We start from the raw sequence: 20,081 nt of genomic DNA on the forward strand, positions 1-20,081 counted from the left end.
CTGTTGTATTTGTTGAGGGGTTCTGTGCCCTTCATACAACATGGCACCTTCCCCAGAAAACCATCTTAGAAAACTCTACAATTCAATTTCAGAAATGGATAGAGAAAGTGCACAATGCATTTGTCAATAAAAGTCAACCTGGGCCAGCTGCAGTGGCTCACGCCTGTAATCCTAGCACTCTGGGAGGCCGAGGTGGGTGGATCATGAGGTCAGGAGATGGAGACCATCCTGGTTAATAGGGTGAAACCCCATCTCTACTAAAAATACAAAAAATTAGCCGGGCGTGGTGGCATGCACCTGTAGTTCCAGCTACTCGGGAGGCTGAGGCAGGAGAATTGCTTGAGCCAGGGAGGCGGAGGTTGCGGTGAGCTGAGATCACACCACTGCACTCCAGCCTTGGTTAAAGAGTGAGACTCTGTCTCAAAAAAATAAATAAATAAAAATAAAATAAATAAATAAATAAATAAAAATAAAAGTCAGCCTGATATAGTGGCAAAGAGGCTTGGGAATTTCTGGGAATCACTCAGTCCTGGCTTTAAGTTCCAGTTCCACTGATTACTAGGTTTATGACTTTGGGTAGATTACACAACTTTTTAAGCTTCCTTCTTCTCATTTTAATGTGGTGATAATAATAGAAACTGATAGAACTGTTTGAGAATTAAATGATGTAATATGCATGAAATGCATACACACAGTGCCTGGCACACAGGAAGTGCCCAACAAATATTAGCCATTGTGGCCATTATGAGTAAATCATATGTTTGTCAACTAGCTTTGATAAATAAAACAACCAAATCATGATGTCAAGACATTAATGGAAAGTTCATCTGAAAGAGTAATAGAAAAATAAACTCACTCTTTTACAGTATACATATATTATGGGTAGTCCAAACAATGAAAACCACATCAATCACAAAATCAAAGTGCAAAAATCGCTAGCATTCCTATACAACAACAACAGGCATGCAGACAGCCAAATCATGAATGAACTCCCATTCACAATTGCTGTGAAGAGAATAAAATGCCTAGGAATACAGCTAAAAAGGGAAGTGAAGGACCTCTTCAAGGAGAACTGTAAACCACTGCTCAAGGAAATCAGAGAGGGTACAAACAAATAGAAAAATATTACATGCTCATGAATAGGAAGAATCAATATCATGAAAGTGGTCATACTACCCAAAGTAATTTATCGATTCAATGCTATTCCCATTAAACTACCATTGACATTCTTCACAGAATTAGAAAAAACTATTTTAAAATTCATATGGAACCAAAAAAGAGCCTGTATAGTCAAGACAATCCTAAGAAAAAAGAACAAAGCTGGAGGTATCACATTACCTAAGTTCAAACTATACTATAAGGCTACTGTAACCAAAACATCATGGTACTGGTAGAAAAATAGACACATAGACCAATGGAGCAGAATAGAGAACTCAGAAATAAGACCACACGCCTACAACCATCTGATCTTTGACAAATCTGACCGAAACAAGCAATGGGGAAAGGATTCCCTATTTAATAAATGGTGCTGGGAGAACTGGCTAGCCATATGCAGAAAATTGAAATCGGACTCCTTGCTTACATCTTATACAACAACCAACTCAAGTTAAAGACTTAAATGTAAAACTGAAAACCATAAAAACCCTAGAAGAAAATCTAGGCAATACCATTCAAGACATAGGCATGGGCAAAGATTTCATGATGAATACACCAAAAGCAATTGTAACAAAAGCAAAAATTGACAAATGGGACCTAATTAAAGTAAAGAGCTTCTGCACAGCAAAATAAACTATCATTGGAGTGAACAGACAACCTACAGAATGGGAGAAAAGGTTTGCAATCTATCCATTTGACAAGGGTCTAATATCCAGATTCTACAAGGAACTTAAACAAATTTACAAGAATAAAACAAACAGCCCCATTAAAAAGTGGGCAAAGGACATGAACAGATACTTCTCAAAATAAAACATTCATGCAGTCATGATCATTGCAGAAATGCAAATTAACACCACGATGAAATGCCATCTCACACCAGTCAGAATGGCGATTATTAAAATGTGAAGAAACAACAGATGCTGGGGAGGTTGCAGAGAAAAAGGAATGCTTTTACACTGTTGATGGGAGTGTAAATTAGTTCAACCAATGTGGAAGACAGTATAGTGATTTCTCAAAGATCTGGAACCAGAAATATCATTTGACCCAACAATCCCATTACTGGGTATATGCCCAAAGGAATATAAATCATTCTGTTATAAAGATACGTGCACACATATGTTCATTGCAGCACTATTAACAATAGCAAAGACATGGAATCAACCCAAATGCCCATCATTGGTAGACTGGATAAAGAAAATATATGGTACATATACACCATGGAATACTATGCAGCCATGAAAAGAAATGAGATTATGTCCTTTGCAGCAACATGAATCGTGCTGGAAGCCATCATCCTCAGAAAATGAATGCAGGAACAGAAACCCAAAGACTGCATGTTATCACTGTAAGTGCGAGCTGAACAATGAGAACACATGGACACAGGGAGGGGAGCGATACACACTGGGACCTGTTGGGGGATGTGGTGGGGAGAGGGAGAGCATTAGGAAAAATAGCTAATGGATGCTGGGCTTAATACCTAGGTGATGGGATGATCTGTGCAGCAAACCACCATGGCAAACGTTGACCTATGTAACAAAATCTACACATTCTACTCTCCGGAAGTAGAAGTTGATGAAAAAAATAAAACTGAAAACCACATCAATCTCTATCACACAAACAATAGTGTTATATAAAACCACAGTCTTTTGAAGAAAATTTGATTCAATTGAGTTTTCTTGACTAGTAATTCTTTTTTTTTTTTTGAGATGGAGTCTTGCTCTGTCACCCAAGCTGGAGTGCAGTGGCGCCGTCTCGGCTTACTGCAAGCTCTGCCTCCCAGGTTCACGCCATTCTCCTGCCTCAGCCTCCCGAGTAGCTGGGACTATAGATGCCACCACAACGCCAGGCTAATTTTTTGTTTTTGGTAGAGACGGGGTTTCACTGTGTTAGCCAGGATGGTCTTGATCTCCTGACCTCGTGATCTGCCCACCTCGGCCTCCCAAAGTGCTGGGATTACAGGCGTGAGCCACTGGGCCCGGCCCTTGACTAGTAATTGTGATCAAATTTGTCCCAGCCTCCAGTGGCCAAAATATCATCTTCAAATTTTCAATAGCTGTGAATCAGAAATCTTTCCAGGAGGAAATATTAAGTTCCTCCTGGTTTTCATGTGGCAAATATATTATCATTTCAACATTATTGTACTCTTCTACTCTTATTAGTAGTTTCTGTTAATGAAGAGGTTTCTTTCTTCCTCCTGGAGTTTAAAAAATATCCCAGCAAACTAAAGGATGATCTCAGTCTGAGAAGAACAGTTCAACTATGTGATGATGCAATCCCTATAAATATTGTCCTGTTAGACAACGGCTCCATGGCTTAAGTGGCCTAGTTTAACAATTAAAGCCAACCTGCTTGGTCCCTTGTGGTCATAAAACCAAGAACCTAGGGATTCAGTACAATCCCGGGGGACTCAACTTTAAAGGCACCTTATTTAACTTGCTTTTAAAAATAGTGCACCAAGTTTTCATGTGTTTTACCTGGCAGACACACTGACTTGGGGGTTGGTCTTTCGCCTGGTTTGGCATCAGTGCAACACCTTTTGTTGATGGATGGAGGGAGGAAGTATGCTAAAACGAGACAGTGATGCGTGTAGAAAAGCTTGTGTCTCATTCAAAGAATAATGAGACATCTAGAGCGGAAAGGAGAGGTCAGAAGCAGGGTTTCTGCTAAAGAGAAAAAGGGCTGTATTGCCAGGGCTGAATTCACATCATCTTTGGAACAAGTGTCAATGTTAGAACATATGACACTTCTTTCTTTGGGAGCTGAATAGGAGCCTAGACATACTAGGTCTTTAAGGACACATTTAGAGGCTTCTGGGTTCACCTTCAACACCAGTCCCGGTTGCCAGTTCACTATTCCTTAGACCTTAAGGTGAACTCCACTGAAGAGTAGGCATATTTACATTGGAAGACTGTATGACTCCCCACTCTTTGCCCTAAAGTTTAGAGGGACTGTGCCAAGCACTGTGGCAAATAGGAGATTGGGGGGTTGTCAGCTTTCTGGTGTTGTTATTGCTAAGGAAGGACGTCAAGAGAAAATAGAGAAGGGAGGCAAGGACAGAACCTTGGAGCACTAGGAGAACTATATTAGTTTAGTTTGTAAATGTGCAAACTGAATCTTTTATGATCTGACATTCCTGTCCCTAATTCCTCTGTTCAGACTCTTTCCTGTCTTTGGATTTCCTTCAGCCATTTCTAGAGGTCTACCTCAGATGGAAGTAATCTTTCTCAACGTGATATCTGTTCCTCTTTTGTGGTACTGATCAATCTGTACTTCTTGCTATAGTTATTTGCACACCATGTACTTATATGTTTGAAGATCTGTTTTGTGAGTTAGAAAACTCAGCTTCCTACCATTGTGGTCCAGATCCTCAGGGAGCATCCTGAAGATGATGGTGATGGTAACAGTGAGGAGGCAGGTGATGAAGATGATAATGGCAGTACATCGGAGCACAGCAAGTATGTCTTTGCAAGCAGAGTATCCTTGGTTTGAACTTAACTCTGCCATTTGCTAATTGTAAGGCACTTAGCAAGTTCCTCAACTTAGCTGAGTAAAGTCATTTTGAGGATTAAATGAATTAACCTACATTAATATGTGCTGTATTCTAGAGCACACAATAATATGTGATCTAGAAATATTCAATTCTGTTTTCTTCTCTGCCTCTCCCTTACCCAGTCCATGATGGTTCCGAGTGTATAAAGAGCTTCCATCTTCAATGTAGTAGTCAGGAGTCTTTCCTTGATGGAAACCCAGCTTAAACAAATGAAATGATAGATCTTTTTATTCATGTAATTGCAAGAGCAAGGCTAGGCTTGATCCAGCATGCAAATGACATGATCAGAACCCAGTTTTTCTCTCTTCATTTCTTGACTGCTTTCTCTGTGATTTTTCAGTTCTCAGGTGGGCTCTATTCCTCTCTAGCTGCTCCAGCCAAAGTCCTAGAATTTTATCCAACTGGTTTCGATTGGCCTGGCTTAGCTCACATGCCCATCCCTGAACCAACTGCTATGGCCTGGGGGAAATGATGGCCCGAGTGGCCAAGTTGGGGGTCTTATATTTTCTCTGAGCTGAGGGTGAGAACAGCCCCATCCAATCCACATGTACCAAGAGAATTGAAGAGGTAGCTCCCCAAGGAAAATAAGGGGGCTGTGACCAGAAGAAGGTGATCCAGTGACAGGCAAAACTAACAGATGCCAATCATCTACATGACTGCAGTGAAGCTAAATGCACCTAGGGAAAGCTCTTCTTCTGCCTTGTGCAATTTCTAAACACTTTGAGGTGACATGTAGATGCCTATAGACCTCAGTGGTTTTGGACTTATTACTTTCCCAGTGCTATGGTGTTTGTTTGTTTTTGGAGAAGGAGGGAGGATCTAGTGAGCTAAGTGAAGTTTTGGGAATATGATGCTTCTCTCAGTGTCCTAAGGAAAAAGATGGCACACTCAAAGCATTGAGTCTAAGGAATATATACATGGATATGGGCAGGGTTAGTCGACAAGGGGTAGTGAAGCTCTGTGAATCTTGCTGGAGGCAGTGAGGAGCAGGAAGGGGATTACGAGTCCAGTGAGAGTTGGACCTGTAGAAGAGGGGCTCCTCAACTAGTCTGTGGCCTTGGAGGGGTACAGCTACTGCTTGAGCTACAGAAAGGCAGGGAGGGAGCAGGACAGTAAATAACCCAGCCTCCCTCTACTCCCATCCTCCATTTTCATGCTGGTGCCTCCTATTGGCTAAACCAGTCAGAAGCTGTAGGGCAAGGGAGGCCAAGTGATACAGTGCACAGAGACAGGCAGAGAAGGGCAGAGAACCAAGAACAGCCAGCAAGGTCCTACTGTTCTGCAAGGTTTGTTGTCTGGGAGGAAAGTGTAGTGTGTTAGACACTTGGCTCATGATCAGTGGAGATGGGGGAAGGGGGTGTTTAGTCAGCGTCTAGCTAAATTCTGATTTATTCTCTTTGCTTTTGGAAATGTAATAATCTCTCCATCAAAGCTCCATCTATCTGCCAAAATAATGCATGTCCTTTTGTACAAATGAAAGAATTACTGCTATTATGCAAACACTGAAAAGGGTAACACATTTGCATGCAGAGGGGAAAAAAGAAAAATCCTATTTGGAATAAAATTAAGTATACCAATGTGGCAACAAGATACATGAGTATCCATTTAACACTTGGATGGGAGCAGGACTAACTTTCATTGCCAACCCCAATGAAATAATGGAAGCCAAAAAGAAAATACTCTGAAAATAGAGGCCTGGATAGAATAAATGGGAATTGGGAATTTCTGGCCATTTTAACACTCCCCCCTCAACAGAAACAAAAGATTAAAATAAAGGTTTTCACAAATACTAACCATGAATATTAATGTTCTGTAGCTGATGCCTGAACCAAGTTCTTCATTAAAAAGGCCTTTCGGCAGAGAAATGTTAGCATGCAGGGTTTGGAACTGGTGTGAGGCTGTGTGGAGAATATGCTTTGCATCTGAAACCAGAAGGAAGGCAGATGCATTAGATTCAGAACTTGTCAGATGTTGATGATATTGTTTGATCATTGGGAAATAAGAGCTTAGAAAAGAAGGCAAAGGAATCACTTATTCTGGAGAAGAGAAAGTTGAAGTGTCACCCGAGGGGATATTCAGTTCATGAAAGGCTTCCCTGTACTCCAGGTCCCGCATGTTATATTGACACTGCTGGTTTGCTTGTCTGTGTCTCAACCAGAATGAGAGTGGACAGGGGGCAGGGACTATGTCTATCAATACCTTATTCTCCTCTGTAGCTCCTGTGCTTAGCACAGAGTAGGCACCTAAGGAATGTTGAATTGAGAATGCACCATAGAATTTTAGAGCCCAAAGTAGCCTCGGAAATCACCAATTTCAATGGTTCTAAACTAATAGATGTGCTTGGGTTGGGGATTTGGGCAGTGGTGGTTGGGGGGAGAATAAGGAAAATGAGATGTATCTGGGAGGGATTTTTTTGAAATGCACCACTCCCAAACCCACCTGCCACTCTAGCCCTGACAACATATGTGGTACATCAAGACCCAACGAAAGTGAACATTGCATTTTGGAAAGATTCACTGGTAACCCCCTCCCCAACCATGCGGAGAACCACTGCCCAATACTTACCCACCCAACTACTCCACAATCCTTCCTGCTTCCAGGGTTCAGCTCAGTGCCTGGTGCAAAACAGGTGCCACCAGCAGTTGCTGAGTGAATGACTGTCACAAGAGAGATGTTTAGAAGAAGTAATAATTTACCCAAGGCCACTCACAGCCAGGTTATAAAGGATTATCATATGTGCAAAACTCTTAGAGAACAATGGCATTTAGTAAATGCCATCCAAGTGTGAGCTGTCACTAGAATTATTATTGCAGAGGAACTGCTGACCAACTTTTTTCAACACCTGCCTCTCCATTCCTAAAATCAGGGAAAAGCTGAATGCATTCATTTGTGAATGAGGACATTGGTCAGGACTTTCTGTTTATAGGTGTCCTTAAATAGTGGGACCAGCCCTCAGAGGAAGCTTGGGATTCCCTTGCTCCATCCTCTGCTGAAGTATTAAAATGTGATGGGCGCTCATCTTTCAAGGTTGATTAAGATTAGATGCAGCGGCCCGGGGCGGTGGCTCAAGCCTGTAATCCCAGCACTTTGGGAAGCCGAGACGGGCAGATCACAAGGTCAGGAGATCGAGACCATCCTGGCTAACCCGGTGAAACCCCGTCTCTACTAAAAAATACAAAAAACTAGTCGGGCGAGGTGGCGGGGCCTGTAGTCCCAGCTACTCGGGAGGCCGAGGCAGGAGAATGGCGTGAACCTGGGAGGCGGAGCTTGCAGTGAGCTGAGATCCGGCCACTGCACTCCAGCCTGGGCGACAGAGCAAGACTCCGTCTCAAAAAAAAAAAAAGATTAGATGCAGCTTTCGTGGAGGCAAAAAGTGGTCTAGAGCTAAAAGCTTCCTAGGACCAGGAATCACACCATCACACCACAACTCTATAATCTTCATTTGGAAACTGCATTACTACTATTGAATGCACTGAAATGGATGAAAGAAACGACAGCTCTATCTCATTATCTCTCGGTCTGTAGAACTGATCGTAATTACAGTTTATTTATTTGATGATAGATATAGTTTTGGTAGTATAGTGTGTCATTAAAAGCATGGATTCTGTGAGTGTACTAAATACCACTGAATTGTATGATTTAAAATGGCTAAAATGGTGAATTTATGTTATATAGATTTACACACACACACACACACACACACACACACGCATAAAGTTGCTGGATTCTAGAGCCAGATAGTTTGAGTTTGAATACTGGTTCTGTTACCTACAGGCTGTGTGACTTTGGGCAAGTTTCCCAACCTCTCTGTGCTTCTGTGTCTTCATCTGTAAATGGGATAATAATAGCACTTACTTTCTGAGGCTGCTGTAAGGATTGAATGAGCTCGTATATGCAGTACTCCTGGAGCTGTGGCATGTAGCAAATGCAATCCAAGCATGAGCTCTCGTTAGTATTAACATTGCAGATGACATTCCCACAGAGAGATGAGGCTGTTGTTAACTTTTGTTGCTTATCTACAATGATATGCATTATTTAATAGATGAAGTACAGATTGACAACTGAAGTTATCTTAGTTGTATGATATTGAGTCAGACTGTGCCTGTTTGTGAGAGAGAATAGTTTGTTTTCCTCGGCATCGTGTTAATATAAATGATTTCTTTTGCATTCCTGAATCACAGAATCTCAAACACTAGAAAAGGGCTCACAGCTTATCTCAGCCTGAATAGAGAAGAAACTGACTTGCCCAAGGTTACACAACTAGCTGTGGCCTGGTCTTCTAATTGCTAGAGCACTGCTCTGTCTGCTCATCACCATAGCTACAATAACTCAGTGAATGGAAATGCATTTTGTTTTCACATCTGTAATCTTTAAAGTGAAATACACACACACACACACACACACACACACAAATCAAGGTGCAGACAGTATTTCAATTTTGCAAGGAGTCATAGGCATTTAATTGGAATGTACCATGTTTTCTGTTTTGAAGGGAGATGGTTAAGACTGCATTAATGTAACAGGGTTCCTAGTTAAAAGTAACAGAAACAAGCTCAGGCTAACTTGAACAGTCAAGGAATTTATTGGAAGGATATTGGGTAGCTTGAGAATTGAAATGGGGTAGGTGAACTATGCTCAGAAAATAACCACAACAAGAGGTCAGGGAATGGCTGCCAAAGCCAAGGTCACCCCTCAGAATTGGTCTGGTAAGGATGCTCCCAGGCACAGCTGCCCCTGAACATGCAATGCCAAAGCCCCAGATCTTGCACAACACAGCAGCCAGTGGACTCTCATCTTTGGTGGCGCAGCTGTTCTGTGTACTTTTACCTGCTCTCATCTGTGTCTTTGCATCACTCGTCATGATTCCAAGTCCCAGAAGGAGTATCTGGTTAGCTGGGCTGGGTTAGATGTCTGAGACCAAGTGTGGTTGGCCAGTGGGGGTGTGGGACAGGGCACAGAGAGAAGGTTCCTACCTATAACCAAGGTTTACAAAGGAGGACTCCTCCCATTTGGATTCTCCCCACATAGGAAGGTATTAGAATGCTGAGTAATTGAAAAAAAAAAATTAACAAAAAACCCAAAAAATCCATGTCAATCAGGAAAATCTAGAAATTATGCCTAGACCAGCAGCTTGCCTTTTGCCCTCTCTGGAGTCAGCATCCTCTACTCTGCCTGTTCTCCCCCTACTCCCTTCCATCCCCATCACCCCCCATGCAGGAGGAAACAGATGTTCCAAGCAGGACTACAAGGTCAAACGATTCTTTTACAGCTCTGTTAACTTCAGTCACTGCCAGATTCACCCCTATAACCCTTGAGCATCTTCCTACTCAATTAGAATAAAATCCAACCACTTTACTGTTTTTTTATTGTGAGAAATTTGCATAACATAAAATTCACCATTTTGGTCATTTTAGAGGAAACAATTCAGTGGCATTTAGTACACTTACAAGGTTGTGTGACCATCACCACTGTTTTATTTCAGAACATTCTTACTATTCCCCAAATGAAACCCCCTACCTATTAAGCAGTCACCCTCCATTCCTGCCATTCCTTAGACCCTGGAAATTGTGAATCTGCATCCTGTATCTATGGATTTGCCAATTCTGGAAATTTCATAGAAATGAAGTGATATAATACCTAGCTGCCTTCCTGGAATACCTACTCCTCCCCCTGCTCCGGGCCCTCCACGGCCTCATCTCAGTGTAGGATGGGAAACCAGCACCAGTTACTTAACCCTTCCCTGACAATATCTCAGAAAGCAGAGGGAACCGCAGAAGAGAGAGGAATCTGAAAAACCATTGGAAAGACACTAAGAATCCCCTGGGAGCTGTCCACCATAGAGGGAGGACACTGAGGAAGAACAGCACTTGGAATCAACATATGAGGTGGTTTTCCGAGGCACAGGGCTGCCCAGCAGGGACTCTGCAGCAAACCAGCATATTTAAGCCCAGATTATAAGACCAGAGGCCCTCCCCTCTCTCCATCCTCCACCCCAATCCACACTCCTGGCAACTTAACCAGAAAAAGCATAAGTTAGGGCTATGCTAACAGCCAAGATGGCTGTCTTAACTAGGGCAATGTTAAAATAATGTAACCAGGAGATGGTAAAGTAGAATAGCTTAAATTAGATAGGGATGCATTTCTCTCATACATAACAATTACAAAATGTTTTAGACTGGTGGGCAGCTCTGCTCCACATTGTCATCCAGGGACAAAGATTGACTGCAGAGCTGTTATCTTCAACACAGGGCTTCTAAGGTGTCTGTAGTGAGGGTTCAGTAGGCCAACTGGGATATGACGCCTTGCAAAGCTTGAGCTCACCTGTAGGATTAGTATATACTTTAAACCAGCAGTCAGTATCTGGTCCTGTCTCCTTCATAGCATGAACTGTGGGGTAGGAAACATGGGGAAGCATTAGGAGTGACCCTTGTAACTATCACAGCTAATACTCCACTTAATAGAACTTTTGCTTTCCATCTCCATGATCTTGAGCCTGAATATTCCTAAGGGAGGAATGTTCCCACCAAGGAATTGGAAGCTGAGCCTGTCTTTGGCCATTTTGGAACTCACACTATTGAACCAACAGGAAGAGGAGGGATCACTATATTGGGTACCAAGAAGAAAGCGGGTTGCTGCCATGCAATAGGGCTGGGAAGACTATATTTTAAACTCAGGGGATTTCTGGGGTCACTTGCCAGGACTTCCATGGACTTCCATGTCCAATAATGAAGGTCAGTGGGAAACTGACCACCCACTGCAGAGAGGAGTAGTAAGGGCTCAGCTATTTGGGGATGAAGGTTTGGATCTCAGACCTTCTCAAGATAAGGTGAGAAGTGTTTAGTAGAGGATAAAGTGATCACAGAATAAAAGGAAGCAGTGATTATTTGCTCCGGCCTCATGAAAGACCACAGAAGGGGAGACCATAGCAACCATACTTATTTTTTATGCCAATTACCTCGTCCTCCCCTCGCCTTCTCCATACTATTTTACGTGAGGAGTGCTGATGGTAGCCAAGCTCAAAATTTAGGGTCCAGGTGAGAGTACACTTGAAATGATGTCACCAGTAATAATACAGTGGCTGATAACTTGTGTCTCCTTGTGTTTGGGATGGGATTCTCATTTAAATGAAGGGAAAAAAGGGGACCTGGGTGGAAAATGGGGTGTTGTGATTTGATTATTCTTTGTTCATGCTGCCATATCTGTTATCTACATCTGTCTTAGTTCTTTCCCCAGGCTGATCCCTATAGACTATCACCCGGACTCCCTTGCTAGTGGGTTTTCTGTCTGAGTTAGTGGATGATACATACTTGCAGGGTATTAGAGAATGGGAGGGAAGATAGGTCAAGGCAGTTTCTCCCATGGTCCTAGCCTTGAAGCCTCCCCTCTGGTAGAAGCCAGATCTTTGTCTGACTGCAGCTCCTGAGGGAGCCCCTCCTCCATGGTTCCCACTCTCCTGTTCACTCTACTTGTCTCTTCATTATTAGGGGTGGTAATGGTTCTCTGCTGCTGTTGGTATCTAGATGCCTCATCAGCTCTGCCCACACTTCTCTAAGTCCTCCCTTGATTGAGATCTCGTTAAGTGGGGTGAGCTCTGTTTCCTGCTGGACCTGACTGATGTAGTGTCCTTTTCCTCCCCGAACTCCTGAGCTCCTCAAGAATGGGACTATTGTCCCAGTCATCTCTATCTGCAAAGGTTATCTGGTCATAACATGTGAAATGATTCAATCACAACAGTGCTGAAGGTCTTTTCCCATGAATCTTGCAAAGCCAGAGGAGAGAACAAAGTTAACTAGCAGCATGCTAGTTAATTTCTTAATTTCTAACTATTTCTAGAAAAACAACCAGGATTCTTTCCATATTAACTCTTCCCTGAGGTCCCAGTAACTTCGGGTATGGCCCCAGTGTTCCAACACAGTATCTATCGGGGACCTAGATAATGCTTTTTCAAATTAGGACGTTGATTAAATTGCATTTCCAAATGCATTATTTTTAAAAGGCTGTGTATCCAGGAAGCCAGGTATGTGAAAACTTTCACACATAATTGCAAGTGCAGTGTATAAAACAATTTGCTCAAACCTTCAGGCTTCTAAGGTGCTTAATGTCTTTTATTAAGTGACTCTGCTCCACTAAATAACCATCCCTGGACTTCTTCCTTTAGGCTGTGTTGCTACAGATAAACTAATCTGTGCTTTGGAGTTGCCTAATATATCACCACTTCCAACTGATTGAAAGTGGTCAGGGCTGGGAATGTAGACATGAGGGCATGATGCCAAGTTAAATCTATAATCCAGGGGTCAGATCTGGGGAGGGAGAGAAGGCAGAGGAGAGTGATCTGGGAAGACTTATGTCAAAGAGTTTGGGTAGAAGAGGTCAGAATCTGAACAAGGGGTCCAAGGCCAACAAGGGGCATCAGCAAGAATGATGAAAGCAAGCAAGCAGGGCCACTTTGTAAGGTTCCTTTCCAGATTACTATCCTCTGCCCCTAACTATTCTCAGAGTATAGGAATAAGTGGCTGAAGTATAGGGGGCTAGCAGGGGAGGTGGAGATCAGGGTAACTCCTAGTACAGGCCAAAGATGAAGGATTTCTGTTTGCATTTCTAGTCTTATCTTTCTTTTGTTGGGCTAAACTGGACAGTCCTACTATCCTTAGTGCTTACTGGTAAAAGACAATATATTTAAATTTTCATGAGTGTATTTACCCTTCAGAAAGACTCATAGGATGTGAGAACTGGCAGAATTCTTTTTTTTTTTTTTTACATTTTTATTAGACTTTTATTTAGCCTCATTATTAGAACATAAGGGAGATCACAGATTTGATGTATGAAACTATTTTTAAATTCACACTTAAATACATTACGATTAAAATGAATTATCTTGAACCACCCAGTCATTTCGCTATCTTTTGCTGAGTAGATAATCTGTGCCAGTCATTGTGAAAAAGTCTTCATTTTAAGAAAAAAGTTTAGTTAACAAAAAATTTAACAAGTTTAACTTAGCAAAATACACTCAAAAGGAAATCACAGTACAAAGAAAGTTTTAAGTCAAGGCCTCACCAATTCCTCCAGTATTAGTATTGTGTCTCAATTTTCAAAACTCACTTTTAAAAAGCTTCAACTTAACCTAAAGGATCTTAAATGAAAATATAAATTAGAATGAATAAACATGAGAAACATTTCTTTGAATCTGGGAGCTGGTGCCTTTGAGTTTTCCAAAAAGCATATCTCCCCAATGTGTTCACTGTGATGTGGTGTAAAAGGTCCATGTGTAACATACTGAAAGTCGGATAACTTCTCTCTGAAGTATACTAACAAAATGTTAATTGAGAAAAGCTGACAATAGTTTTAGTTTACTCAATAACACATGCTAGAAGAGAATTTTGCATGAGAAAACACTGAAGAGGTATATATATAGAGAGAGAGACAGGGTCTCACTCTGTTGCCCAGGCTGGAGTGCAGTGGTGCATCTTGGTTCACTGCAACCTCCGTCTCCTGGGTTCAAGTGATTCTTGTGCCTCAGCCTCCCGAGTAGCTGGGATTACAGGAGCCTGCCAGCTCATCTGGCTAATTTTTGTATTTTTAGTAGAGAAGGGGTTTCACCATGCTGGCCAGGCTGGTTGTGAATTCCTGGCCTCAAGTGATCCACCCGCCTCGGCCTCCCGAAGTGCCGGGATTACAGGCCCGAGCCACTGCGCCTGGCCTAAAGAGGTAATTTTTAAATCCAGATTTCACAAACTCATAGTGCAAAATGGGTCCCACAGCTTCCTCCATTATGACTGGTCTTCACTGCTTGTTGGCGGCCTGTGAGAATTTGATTGAAATAACTCAAATGCTGCTAACAAAACAAGTCCTATTCACCCATGCTGTTCTGCCCGCTGTGGCCAGTCCCATCACAGCCGCTCACTGACTGGCTCTCCAGACAACTGTAGGCGGTCACGCCCATGCCTCGCATCCCCTGACTGCTGTAGGCCCCGTTGCTGGCCCCTGTTGTCAAATTCAGGAATAGTTCTATGTATCTGTGCCGCATGCTGGCCGTGTCTCTGGACGTAGCTGCTACTGCTTCTTCCTGAGTAGCAAACTCAACATCTGCTTTGCCCGTCACTTTTCCATCTGGGCCCATCTCAATGTGGACTCTCGCCGGGTTGAGAGGAGAGAAGAGGTTGTAAATGTCTCTCTTGGTCGCTTTGTATGGCAGCCCCTCATTCAGAGGCAGTGGTGGTGGTGCTCTGCCCTGTGACCTCACTGTCGCTGTATTTGTGGTCACACATTCCGGAGAGACAATAGCTGAGGTTCCCCCACTCGGTGCACCTCGGCGGTGCAGAGGCCGCCGTGCTCCTCGTGGCTCCGGATCCTGCGCCTGCTTGCTTCACGATGCCAGGGTAGCTACCGGCGGCCCCGGGCTGGTCACAGGGGTCCGGGGCTGCACGGATATGAGCCTCAGGGGGACCTGAGTCCGACCTAACTTCCTCCTGACCGCTCTTGAACACCTCCATGTCCCTGTGCCTTGTCCTCTCCTTGGGCGTTCCAAGAGCCTTCTCAGCTAACTCCTGCGAGGCCAACTCCTGCGATTTCCAACCCTGAGAAGAACTGAACGATTTCTTCTTTGTGCATCCAGACGCGAGTGCTCGAAGTTCGTGCGGGAAGCCCTAGTTGGTGCTGCCGGCACTGTTGGGACTGCGGTGTTTCCTTCAACACCCGACCCACCTCGGTTCTGTGGGACTCGAACACCGCAATGCGCCAGTGTCCCATGCTTTCTTGGTCTTTTTCCAGGGCCATTTTTACATCATCTCCTGATCCAAGTTCAACAAAAGCCTCACCACTCTGTCCACCCCTCTCTGGTGTGGATGAAATTCGCCTGCAGCCCAGTTGGGCATGGTGCAGTTGGAGAGGACGTCCTGCGCATCCTCAACAGAGCAGGGCCAGGGCGGGCCACGGAGCCTGACCACAAAGCCTTCCCCTCCCTCAGGGCTCAGCAGCATGGACTCTTGATGGCGTGGATGTCAGGTGAGTGGGGTGTGGCTTTTTTTGTGGCACGGAGTCGGGCAGAACTGGTTTCTGTTGCTATCAAGCAAGCGTGGCTGGCAGCCCAGGGCCCCCAGATTCCACCGAAGCGCGACCACACAGAGGGCTCCAGGGAATGTCCAGGTGCCTCTTTTTGTTCTCAACCTGCATCAGAAGTCCACGTGGACTGGGGCGGATGCCTTCCGTGAGGTCTGAAGGCCCCGGCCTGATGCGCGTGTTTGGCTGAAAGCAACGAACCCAGGCCCTTGGACCAGGTGACCACGTTCCCACAGCCTCCTCCCAGCACTCCAGCAGCCTCAGAGGTTATCCGTATTACTTTTATGTATGAAATATGGAGGCCCAGAGAGATTGTTACTGTTAGAACTATTTATGGTATAGACAGAAAACTAAATTCCAACAATAAAGGGAATTGATTGGTTCACGTAACTGAAGCATATAGAGGTCTATCAGCTTCAGGTGTTGTTTGAACCAGTTGTTCACTGCCCAGCAGTATAACCAACATTCTGTTTCTTTTCCCATTCTGCTTTCCTCAGTATTCTTTCACTGCCTGGCAATCTCATCTCTATCCTAGTGGTCACACGTGGCTGCATTATCATTGATCTATCATTAATCTATCATTGATAGGATCTACAACAGGCAGAGGAATCTTTTCTTTGCCAGAAGCCCTTTGCAAGTGTGTTTCAAATCCCTTTGCTCTGATTGGGTTTCATGACTGCCCTTGAACTAACTTCTGTAGCCAGGCGGATGGGCTAGAAGCAATGGCTTTAAGACAGTCAGGCCCAACTCCTGGAGTCTGGGGTCAGGTGAACAACCATAATATCATATAGGTTAGAACGGAGAAAAAGTGGTTTCCCAAATTTTTGGGGGGGTTCCAATGGTGGGAGAATAAAGAAATGGATACTGAGAAGACTGACAGCAGGTGTCCAAGGGCAATGTCTTGTCCAAGGTCAAGCCGCTGGTCATGGCTAAGCTGTGACTGAAATCCAGCTCTCCTCACTCAACGTTTGCAGATGGATGGTTATATAATTCCATTTAAGGTACATGTTTCACAATAGCCATCCAAACAGAACCATGGATTTTCTTGCTTACATTCTGTTTATTCTTCAACTATGATTAAAAATATGTACTAAAACACACTTTGCCATTTAGTCACAGTGATGAAGACAATTGTCTGAGTTAACTAATTTTGTATCTTATTAAAGCATGAAGGATTTCAGGAGAAATTAAGATTTTAGAGAATGAGAGCTATCATTTAAATAAGTGTCCTTCAGTCTTACTAGGGTCTTAGCAGTGTTCTGGAATGTTTTTCAGAAGAGGAATAAATTTTTTTGATAACCTATATGAGATGCCTCCAGCCTGGATTTTCATCTCTGTGATCAAAAGATTCGTTAATGTCCTATATTGAGATCCCTTTCTCTTACTCAGGAATTATGGAGGCAGAGAAACAGAAAAGAAGGCACAGCCCTCGAGGAACTGCATGTTTGGTGGGAGAGGCAGATAACAAAGCAGGTAGGTGAAATACCATGACAGTGAGTGAGTGGGTGGGAAAATCAAGTACCTTGAGAACACAGAGGAAGGCAGAATGTTGGGATCAGGGAAGAGCCAGGGAAGGCTTTCTCAAGTGAGCTGGATGGGAGCACAGAGGGGTTCTACGGAGGGGGCTCATGAGTATTTAGGCATGAAACCTCATAGATTATGTGAAACCCCAAATAATTCAGAAGGGCAGAGATGTAAGGGCAAGGCAAGGAGTAGGGCGAGAAGGTGCAGACAGGGAGCCTGGAACACAGTAATGGAGGGTCTTGGGGCTTGTATTATGGAGCTTGGTGTCTTTCCTGTAGGTGATGGAATGCTTCTAATGAATTTTCAGTAAAGACATGGTTTGCGTCTTGGACACATTGCTATATCAGATTCTTTGGTTGAAGATAATTCTAATTAAGTTCCTACAGGGGAGTGCATTGGAGATATATGGGATCCTTCAGAAAACCCAATAAAAATCTGAAGAACCCAGGCTCGTAAGGAATTTCCCAGGACCTATATAGCAGGAATCAACTGCAAGTCCCCTTGGTCAGGAAGTATCAGAGCCAACTGCCCCTAGTGTTATTCCACCTAGGATTCAAATTCCAAATGAAAGATGTCATAGTGCTCCAGCTTGGGGGCACACCTGGCCAGGTAAAGTCATCATCTTCACTGGCAGTCCCCCTAAGTCCGTATCTCATGGAGTGAGTTCCTGAAGGAAAATCAGCGTGGTTACCCTAAGAAAGAGCTACGCTGGCTGAAGTAATGGGTGTCCACTTCAACAGCTGTGTGGAAACTAGATCCGAAGGGCACTAAAGACGAAGGGAATTAAAAGTCAAAAGACAGTGGAGCTATGGACCAGGGCTGTGGTAGTATTGTGGGATTTATGAACATTTATGAGATAAAAATTGGTGATTGATTTTGGCAGAAGGAAGAGGGCAGAATCAAGGATTATTCCCAGGTCCTAGAATGTGGTAGTAGATGTTACTACTGGAGAGAAGATAGAGGATGGGGAAGGGGAGATGACAAATTGCTTATGACATGCCAAGTTTGAGAACTCTTTGGGACATCAGGTGGAGGCTAGAATTTGAAGCATAGTAACTGAACTGAACTCATAAGTATGGACGATATAACTTAGGAAGGATTCTGAAAGGAGCCACAAAAAAGATCAAAATAAGTTTTGAGCTTTGAAAAGATTAAAATAGATCCGCCAAGAAAATAAGATCAAAAGACAAAGAACAGAAGGAGGAGGGGAAGCAGGAATGTGTGGGGTCATAGAAAGCCACAGGATAAAATTTCAAGGAGAGAGCAGATTTGAGCTCTGGTGCAGGCAGAAGCCACATTGTAGGGAGCTAATGTATAAGTGGGAGTGAAAACGTGTGGGCTACCCTTGCAAGAATCTTGGATGAGAAGGGCTGGTTAACTGCATGGTAACTTGGAGGGCATACAGTGTCAAGAGAGGTTTTTGTTTGTTTGTTTTGTTTTTAATTATTTGGTCATTTGGATTTTTGGTTTAAATTATCATTCACATACCATAAAATTCACCCTTTTAAAGTATACAATTCTGTGGGTTTTTTTTTTTTTGTTATATTCACAAAGTTGTACAGTCATCATCATGGTGGTACATGTACCACCACAAAGTGGTACATCACCACTGTCTAATTCCTTAACATTTTAATCACCCCCCAAAGAGGCTTTGTACTCATTAAGCAGTCACTCCTCATTCCCCTCACTCCCAGTCCCTGGCAACCATTAGTCTACTGTCTCTATGGATTTGCCTATTTTGGACATTTCATATAAATAGAATCATACACTATGTGGGTTTTTGTGACTGATTTCTTTCATTGAGCACTACAGTATTTTTAAGGTTCATCCATGTTGTAACATGTAACAGAATTTCATTATTTTTTTATGGCAGAATACTATTCCATTGTATGGATGGACCATAATTTGCTTATCCATTTGTCAATAGATGGACATTCAGTTGTTTCCTTTTTTGGCCTTCTGAATACGCTGCTATGAACATTTGTGTACAAGTTTTACTATAGACATGTTTCCAGTTCTCTTGAGTGGAACTGATTTTTGTTGGGCGAGACCTGATACTGTTTACAAGCGGAGGGTAGGGAGCTGGTGCGGCGGGAGAGCCAGGAGATGGGGAGGAGGAGGGAGGGCTGGAGCAGAAGAGGCCACTTTCTTCAGCATCACTCACTTTCTGTTTGGCACAGCCCTAATGCGGGCTAATCTCACTTAACATCTTCTAGACCCTCTGCAAACACCTAGACCCTCTGCAAACACCTCATACTTGCTGACCAGGGAGCGAACCCAGCGCTTGAATAAAGCACCCCTAGACCCGGCAGAGCCAGGAATAGGTTGACTGGCTCGTTTTCTGATGCAGATCAGTTTGGGGTCTCCTCTGGTTAGAGCCTGGCCCATTCGGGTTTGGTTTTCTCCTGGAAGTTCATTCACAGGTGAATAAGGTCAATTCACCGTGGAGTCTGCGTCTGAATCCTTGTTCCTTAGGTCATCCTGGCGTCCCAGCTGCCCGGGATGAAAAAACGATACCCGGGTACCGGGGGTTGGGGACCAGGAACGCCCGCGCTCAGCGTAACCGCTACCCTCCCCCGCCACCGCGCACGCGCCGCTTCCCTGCCAAGGAAGGGGCGGGGAGTGGGCGGGGCGGGCACCTTTGGGGCCAATTGAAAGCGAACATCCCCGCCCTCCGAGCCGTTGGACCGAGTTTGACCCCGGCGGTGGGCGGAGGAGGCGGGGCGAGCCGCGCAGCCAGGAAGGGGGCGGGGCCCGGGGCCTGGAGGCGGGGCCTGGGGCTGTCAGTCCCGCGCCC

General features: G+C 43.9%; 1 pseudogene; it reads right to left on the reverse strand.

Moving 5' to 3' along the window:
• Positions 1 to 9,331: 9,331 nt before the first annotated feature.
• Positions 9,332 to 15,704, reverse strand: LOC108530383 (heterogeneous nuclear ribonucleoprotein F-like; annotated as a pseudogene).
• Between the last annotated feature and the right edge of the window lie 4,377 nt (positions 15,705 to 20,081).

The sequence above is a fragment of the Rhinopithecus bieti genome, unplaced genomic scaffold (assembly GCF_001698545.2).
Source record: "Rhinopithecus bieti isolate Rb0 unplaced genomic scaffold, ASM169854v2 scaffold_6907, whole genome shotgun sequence".
Taxonomy (NCBI): Eukaryota; Metazoa; Chordata; class Mammalia; order Primates; family Cercopithecidae; genus Rhinopithecus; species Rhinopithecus bieti.